The sequence below is a fragment of the Styela clava genome, chromosome 7 (assembly GCF_964204865.1).
Source record: "Styela clava chromosome 7, kaStyClav1.hap1.2, whole genome shotgun sequence".
In the NCBI taxonomy this organism is placed as follows: Eukaryota; Metazoa; Chordata; class Ascidiacea; order Stolidobranchia; family Styelidae; genus Styela; species Styela clava.
The window spans coordinates 20,239,703-20,247,202 of record NC_135256.1 but is presented as its reverse complement, the minus strand read 5'-3'; the positions used below and the strand labels follow the sequence as shown (position 1 = coordinate 20,247,202).

The window sequence follows — 7,500 nt, the reverse complement described above, 5'->3', positions numbered from 1 at the left end:
CACGGCCCGCTGGCATCGCAAGTCGTCGCCGCCGGCGCCGACCGAGCGCGTACCGTCGCCGCCTTGGCCCACGGTCGGTCTTGATCTCGTGACCGGACCGACCGACCTGGACCCGCCCCTCGAACGTAGTTGAACACGTCGAGGGGCCGGCGGTGTACGGGACACGCGGTCGCGCCGAGAAAGCTCGGCGACCGCTTCAACTTGGGGCGACGCCCGGCCGTCTTCGCAGAGGCCAGGCGACGGCCCTCGGGTGAGGACGAACGCGACCCTGAGGCAGACGCGGTCCCGGGATTGACCCGAGACCGCAATTCGCGTTCAGAAGGTCGACGTTCAATGTGTTCTGCAATTCACATTACTTCTCGCACTTGGCTGCGTCCTTCATCGACTCGCGAGCCGAGTGATCCACCGTTAAGAGTCGTCCTCGACGTTTCGCCCGGCGCCGAAGCGCGCGGACGTCACACTGTGGGATCGACCACAAAACCACCACCGACAACAACTGCACAAAAACACCAACAAACGGCGCCGAGCGACCGCCGGGCTGGGCCGGCGGCACATCGAGCGCGGTGCCCAGAAGCCACCATCGCACTCGGCTGCCTTGCTATGCCAACGTGTTACGCGTGTCGCACGGGGCGGAACCCCGATTGACGGCCGCCCTCTCGGCGGCACCCAAAGACAATTCAGTGCGCGGTCGGCCGGGGCCTACCACCACCTTCGGTAATGATCCTTCCGCAGGTTCACCTACGGAAACCTTGTTACGACTTTTACTTCCTCTAAATGATCAAGTTTGATCGTCTTCTCGACACGCCGACGCGGCCGTTGCCAGCCGCGACGGGGCCGATCCAAGGATCTCACTAAACCATTCAATCGGTAGTAGCGACGGGCGGTGTGTACAAAGGGCAGGGACGTAATCAACGCAAGTTGATGACTTGCGCTTACTGGGAATTCCTCGTTCAAGGGAAATAATTGCAAGTCCCTATCCCAATCACGAATGAGGTTCAACGGGTTACCCGGACCTTTCGGCCTAGGTTAGACACTCGCTGCTTCACTCAGTGTAGCGCGCGTGCGGCCCCGGACATCTAAGGGCATCACAGACCTGTTATTGCTAAATCTCGTGTGGCTAAACGCCACTAGTCCCTCTAAGAAGTTAGACGCCGACCGAGAAGGTCGCGTAACTATTTAGCATGCCAGAGTCTCGTTCGTTATCGGAATTAACCAGACAAATCGCTCCACCAACTAAGAACGGCCATGCACCACCACCCACAGAATCAAGAAAGAGCTCTCAATCTGTCAATCCTACCTGTGTCCGGGCCGGGTGAGTTTCCCCGTGTTGAGTCAAATTAAGCCGCAGGCTCCACTCCTGGTGGTGCCCTTCCGTCAATTCCTTTAAGTTTCAGCTTTGCAACCATACTTCCCCCGGAACCCAAAGACTTTGGTTTCCCGGAAGCTGCCGGAAAGGTCGTCATGGTAACGCCTCCCGATCGCTAGTTGGCATCGTTTATAGTCAGAACTAGGACGGTATCTGATCGTCTTCGAACCTCTGACTTTCGCTCTTGATTAAAGAAAACATTCTTGGCGAATGCTTTCGCAGTAGTTCGTCTTCCGCCGATCCAAGAATTTCACCTCTAACGGCAGAGTACGGACGCCCCCGTCTGTCCCTCTTAATCATTACCTCGTGCTCCGAAAACCAACAAAATAGAACCGAGGTCCTATTCCATTATTCCATGCAACACTATGCAGGCGAACAGCCTGCTTTGAACACTCTAATTTTTTCAAAGTAAACTTATCGGCCACCGCCGACACTCAGTCAAGAGCACCGACGGAGAACCGAAGGTGAGGCGAACGCAACCAGTGACACGCCTTGCGACGGACCGGCGGCGCTCGCCCAAAATCCAACTACGAGCTTTTCAACCGCAACAACTTTAGCATACACTGTTGGAGCTGGAATTACCGCGGCTGCTGGCACCAGACTTGCCCTCCAATGGATACTCGTTAAGAGTTTTAGGATGTACTCATTCCAATTACAGGGCCTCGTTAGAGTCCTGTATTGTTATTTTTCGTCACTACCTCCCCGTGTCGGGAATGGGTAATTTGCGCGCCTGCTGCCTTCCTTGGATGTGGTAGCCGTTTCTCAGGCTCCCTCTCCGGAATCGAACCCTGATTCCCCGTTACCCGTTATCACAAAGGTAGGCACGTAGCGTACCTTCGACAGTTGATAGGGCAGACACTTGAATGATACGTCGTCGGTGCAGAGACCGTACGATCCGCGTGGTTATCCAGAGTCATCAAACGTCACAGGACGAACCCGGTCGGTTTTGATCTGATAAAAGCGCGCCTCCCGAAGTCGGCGCTTAATGCATGTATTAGCTCTAGAATTACCACAGTTATCCACTTCGCTTACGAGACCAAATAAACCAAGACTGATTTAATGAGCCATTCGCAGTTTCGCTTTACGAGAACTCGTACTTGCACCTGCATGGCTTAATCTTTGAGACAAGCATATCACTACTGGCAGGATCAACCAGATAGCTGCGACAGCTGCGCTCGGCCCTTGCTGGGCCGCCCGGCGCGTGCTCGTCGCATTCGTTTAAGACCGAGGCGATCGCCTGCGGCCGTACTCAGCTTCGACAGTCGCTGGCCGCGACGTCCACGCTCTCGCCGGCAGTGCCAGGCGGAGCGATTTGCGTTTTTTCTTTGCTCGCCCTCTCTCGGGCTCGATCCATTCAGTTTCGCACAAACAAGAGCTCTGCCGGCCGCCTGCAGCGGTGCCTAAAACCCGGGCATAACAATGCGACCGTTCTGCTAGGCCGACAAGCGCTCAAGCCAGACGCTCGATCGAACGCCCCCTACATATTAGTCGAGACAACGGCTCGCTCATTAGCATCGCGTTTGTACTTTAACTTTTTTTGGCTCGGCTTCTTTCGACGCCGATGCCGGCGACGCAGCACTCTCTCGCCCGCCAGCCACCGAGAAAAGGGTGCGCTCCGACCGGCCCCGCACCGCTCTTTCTTGGCTCATTCGAAATTACTGTCTTTCGCTCTGACATCCCTTACCTAGGGTTAGGTTAGTATGCTTGCACGTTTGTACTTTAACTTTTTTTGGCTCGGCTTCTTTCGACGCCGATGCCGACGACGCAGCACTCTCTCGCCCGCCAGCCACCGAGAAAAGGGTGCGCTGCGACCGGCCCCGCACCGCTCTTTCTTGGCTCATTCGAAATTACTGTCTTTCGCTCTGACATCCCTTACCTAGGGTTAGGTTAGTATGCTTGCACGTTTGTACTTTAACTTTTTTTGGCTCGGCTTCTTTCGACGCCGATGCCGGCGACGCAGCACTCTCTCGCCCGCCAGCCACCGAGAAAAGGGTGCGCTCCGACCGGCCCCGCACCGCTCTTTCTTGGCTCATTCGAAATTACTGTCTTTCGCTCTGACATCCCTTACCTAGGGTTAGGTTAGTATGCTTGCACGTTTGTACTTTAACTTTTTTTGGCTCGGCTTCTTTCGACGCCGATGCCGGCGACGCAGCACTCTCTCGCCCGCCAGCCACCGAGAAAAGGGTGCGCTCCGACCGGCCCCGCACCGCTCTTTCTTGGCTCATTCGAAATTACTGTCTTTCGCTCTGACATGCCTTACCTAGGGTTAGGTTAGTATGCTTGCACGTTTGTACTTTAACTTTTTTTGGCTCGGCTTCTTTCGACGCCGATGCCGGCGACGCAGCACTCTCTCGCCCGCCAGCCACCGAGAAAAGGGTGCGCTCCGACCGGCCCCGCACCGCTCTTTCTTGGCTCATTCGAAATTACTGTCTTTCGCTCTGACATCCCTTACCTAGGGTTAGGTTAGTATGCTTGCACGTTTGTACTTTAACTTTTTTTGGCTCGGCTTCTTTCGACGCCGATGCCGACGACGCAGCACTCTCTCGCCCGCCAGCCACCGAGAAAAGGGTGCGCTCCGACCGGCCCCGCACCGCTCTTTCTTGGCTCATTCGAAATTACTGTCTTTCGCTCTGACATCCCTTACCTAGGGTTAGGTTAGTATGCTTGCACGTTTGTACTTTAACTTTTTTTGGCTCGGCTTCTTTCGACGCCGATGCCGGCGACGCAGCACTCTCTCGCCCGCCAGCCACCGAGAAAAGGGTGCGCTCCGACCGGCCCCGCACCGCTCTTTCTTGGCTCATTCGAAATTACTGTCTTTCGCTCTGACATCCCTTACCTAGGGTTAGGTTAGTATGCTTGCACGTTTGTACTTTAACTTTTTTTGGCTCGGCTTCTTTCGACGCCGATGCCGACGACGCAGCACTCTCTCGCCCGCCAGCCACCGAGAAAAGGGTGCGCTCCGACCGGCCCCGCACCGCTCTTTCTTGGCTCATTCGAAATTACTGTCTTTCGCTCTGACATCCCTTACCTAGGGTTAGGTTAGTATGCTTGCACGTTTGTACTTTAACTTTTTTTGGCTCGGCTTCTTTCGACGCCGATGCCGGCGACGCAGCACTCTCTCGCCCGCCAGCCACCGAGAAAAGGGTGCGCTCCGACCGGCCCCGCACCGCTCTTTCTTGGCTCATTCGAAATTACTGTCTTTCGCTCTGACATCCCTTACCTAGGGTTAGGTTAGTATGCTTGCACGTTTGTACTTTAACTTTTTTTGGCTCGGCTTCTTTCGACGCCGATGCCGGCGACGCAGCACTCTCTCGCCCGCCAGCCACCGAGAAAAGGGTGCGCTCCGACCGGCCCCGCACCGCTCTTTCTTGGCTCATTCGAAATTACTGTCTTTCGCTCTGACATGCCTTACCTAGGGTTAGGTTAGTATGCTTGCACGTTTGTACTTTAACTTTTTTTGGCTCGGCTTCTTTCGACGCCGATGCCGGCGACGCAGCACTCTCTCGCCCGCCAGCCACCGAAAAAAGGGTGCGCTCCGACCGGCCCCGCACCGCTCTTTCTTGGCTCATTCGAAATTACTGTCTTTCGCTCTGACATCCCTTACCTAGGGTTAGGTTAGTATGCTTGCACGTTTGTACTTTAACTTTTTTTGGCTCGGCTTCTTTCGACGCCGATGCCGGCGACGCAGCACTCTCTCGCCCGCCAGCCACCGAGAAAAGGGTGCGCTCCGACCGGCCCCGCACCGCTCTTTCTTGGCTCATTCGAAATTACTGTCTTTCGCTCTGACATCCCTTACCTAGGGTTAGGTTAGTATGCTTGCACGTTTGTACTTTAACTTTTTTTGGCTCGGCTTCTTTCGACGCCGATGCCGACGACGCAGCACTCTCTCGCCCGCCAGCCACCGAGAAAAGGGTGCGCTCCGACCGGCCCCGCACCGCTCTTTCTTGGCTCATTCGAAATTACTGTCTTTCGCTCTGACATCCCTTACCTAGGGTTAGGTTAGTATGCTTGCACGTTTGTACTTTAACTTTTTTTGGCTCGGCTTCTTTCGACGCCGATGCCGGCGACGCAGCACTCTCTCGCCCGCCAGCCACCGAGAAAAGGGTGCGCTCCGACCGGCCCCGCACCGCTCTTTCTTGGCTCATTCGAAATTACTGTCTTTCGCTCTGACATGCCTTACCTAGGGTTAGGTTAGTATGCTTGCACATTTGTACTTTAACTTTTTTCGGCTCGGCTTCTTTCGACGCCGATGCCGACGACGCAGCACTCTCTCGCCCGCCAGCCACCGAGAAAAGGGTGCGCTCCGACCGGCCCCGCACCGCTCTTTCTTGGCTCATTCGAAATTACTGTCTTTCGCTCTGACATGCCTTACCTAGGGTTAGGTTAGTATGCTTGCACGTTTGTACTTTAACTTTTTTTGGCTCGGCTTCTTTCGACGCCGATGCCGGCGACGCAGCACTCTCTCGCCCGCCAGCCACCGAGAAAAGGGTGCGCTCCGACCGGCCCCGCACCGCTCTTTCTTGGCTCATTCGAAATTACTCTCTTTCGCTCTGACATGCCTTACCTAGGGTTAGGTTAGTATGCTTGCACGTTTGTACTTTAACTTTTTTCGGCTCGGCTTCTTTCGACGCCGATGCCGGCGACGCAGCACTCTCTCGCCCGCCAGCCACCGAGAAAAGGGTGCGCTCCGACCGGCCCAGCACTGCTCTTTCTTGGCTCATTCGAAATTACTGTCTTTCGCTCTGACATCCCTTACCTAGGGTTAGGTTAGTATGCTTGCACGTTTGTACTTTAACTTTTTTTGGCTCGGCTTCTTTCGACGCCGATGCCGGCGACGCAGCACTCTCTCGCCCGCCAGCCACCGAGAAAAGGGTGCGCTCCGACCGGCCCCGCACCGCTCTTTCTTGGCTCATTCGAAATTACTGTCTTTCGCTCTGACATCCCTTACCTAGGGTTAGGTTAGTATGCTTGCACGTTTGTACTTTAACTTTTTTTGGCTCGGCTTCTTTCGACGCCGATGCCGACGACGCAGCACTCTCTCGCCCGCCAGCCACCGAGAAAAGGGTGCGCTCCGACCGGCCCCGCACCGCTCTTTCTTGGCTCATTCGAAATTACTGTCTTTCGCTCTGACATCCCTTACCTAGGGTTAGGTTAGTATGCTTGCACGTTTGTACTTTAACTTTTTTTGGCTCGGCTTCTTTCGACGCCGATGCCGGCGACGCAGCACTCTCTCGCCCGCCAGCCACCGAGAAAAGGGTGCGCTCCGACCGGCCCCGCACCGCTCTTTCTTGGCTCATTCGAAATTACTGTCTTTCGCTCTGACATCCCTTACCTAGGGTTAGGTTAGTATGCTTGCACGTTTGTACTTTAACTTTTTTTGGCTCGGCTTCTTTCGACGCCGATGCCGGCGACGCAGCACTCTCTCGCCCGCCAGCCACCGAGAAAAGGGTGCGCTCCGACCGGCCCCGCACCGCTCTTTCTTGGCTCATTCGAAATTACTGTCTTTCGCTCTGACATGCCTTACCTAGGGTTAGGTTAGTATGCTTGCACGTTTGTACTTTAACTTTTTTTGGCTCGGCTTCTTTCGACGCCGATGCCGGCGACGCAGCACTCTCTCGCCCGCCAGCCACCGAGAAAAGGGTGCGCTCCGACCGGCCCCGCACCGCTCTTTCTTGGCTCATTCGAAATTACTGTCTTTCGCTCTGACATCCCTTACCTAGGGTTAGGTTAGTATGCTTGCACGTTTGTACTTTAACTTTTTTTGGCTCGGCTTCTTTCGACGCCGATGCCGGCGACGCAGCACTCTCTCGCCCGCCAGCCACCGAGAAAAGGGTGCGCTCCGACCGGCCCCGCACCGCTCTTTCTTGGCTCATTCGAAATTACTGTCTTTCGCTCTGACATCCCTTACCTAGGGTTAGGTTAGTATGCTTGCACGTTTGTACTTTAACTTTTTTTGGCTCGGCTTCTTTCGACGCCGATGCCGACGACGCAGCACTCTCTCGCCCGCCAGCCACCGAGAAAAGGGTGCGCTCCGACCGGCCCCGCACCGCTCTTTCTTGGCTCATTCGAAATTACTGTCTTTCGCTCTGACATGCCTTACCTAGGGTTAGGTTAGTATGCTTGCACGTTTGTAC

General features: G+C 55.4%; 2 non-coding genes across 2 annotated transcripts; both read right to left on the bottom strand.

Moving 5' to 3' along the window:
• Positions 1–263: 263 nt before the first annotated feature.
• On the bottom strand, positions 264–417 carry LOC144425350 (5.8S ribosomal RNA). Its single transcript, XR_013477491.1, has one exon. It is a non-coding gene; the product is annotated as a 5.8S ribosomal RNA (ribosomal RNA).
• Positions 418–715: 298 nt separating this feature from the next.
• Positions 716–2,525, bottom strand: LOC144425312 (small subunit ribosomal RNA). The gene has a single exon (XR_013477456.1). It is a non-coding gene; the product is annotated as a small subunit ribosomal RNA (ribosomal RNA).
• Between the last annotated feature and the right edge of the window lie 4,975 nt (positions 2,526–7,500).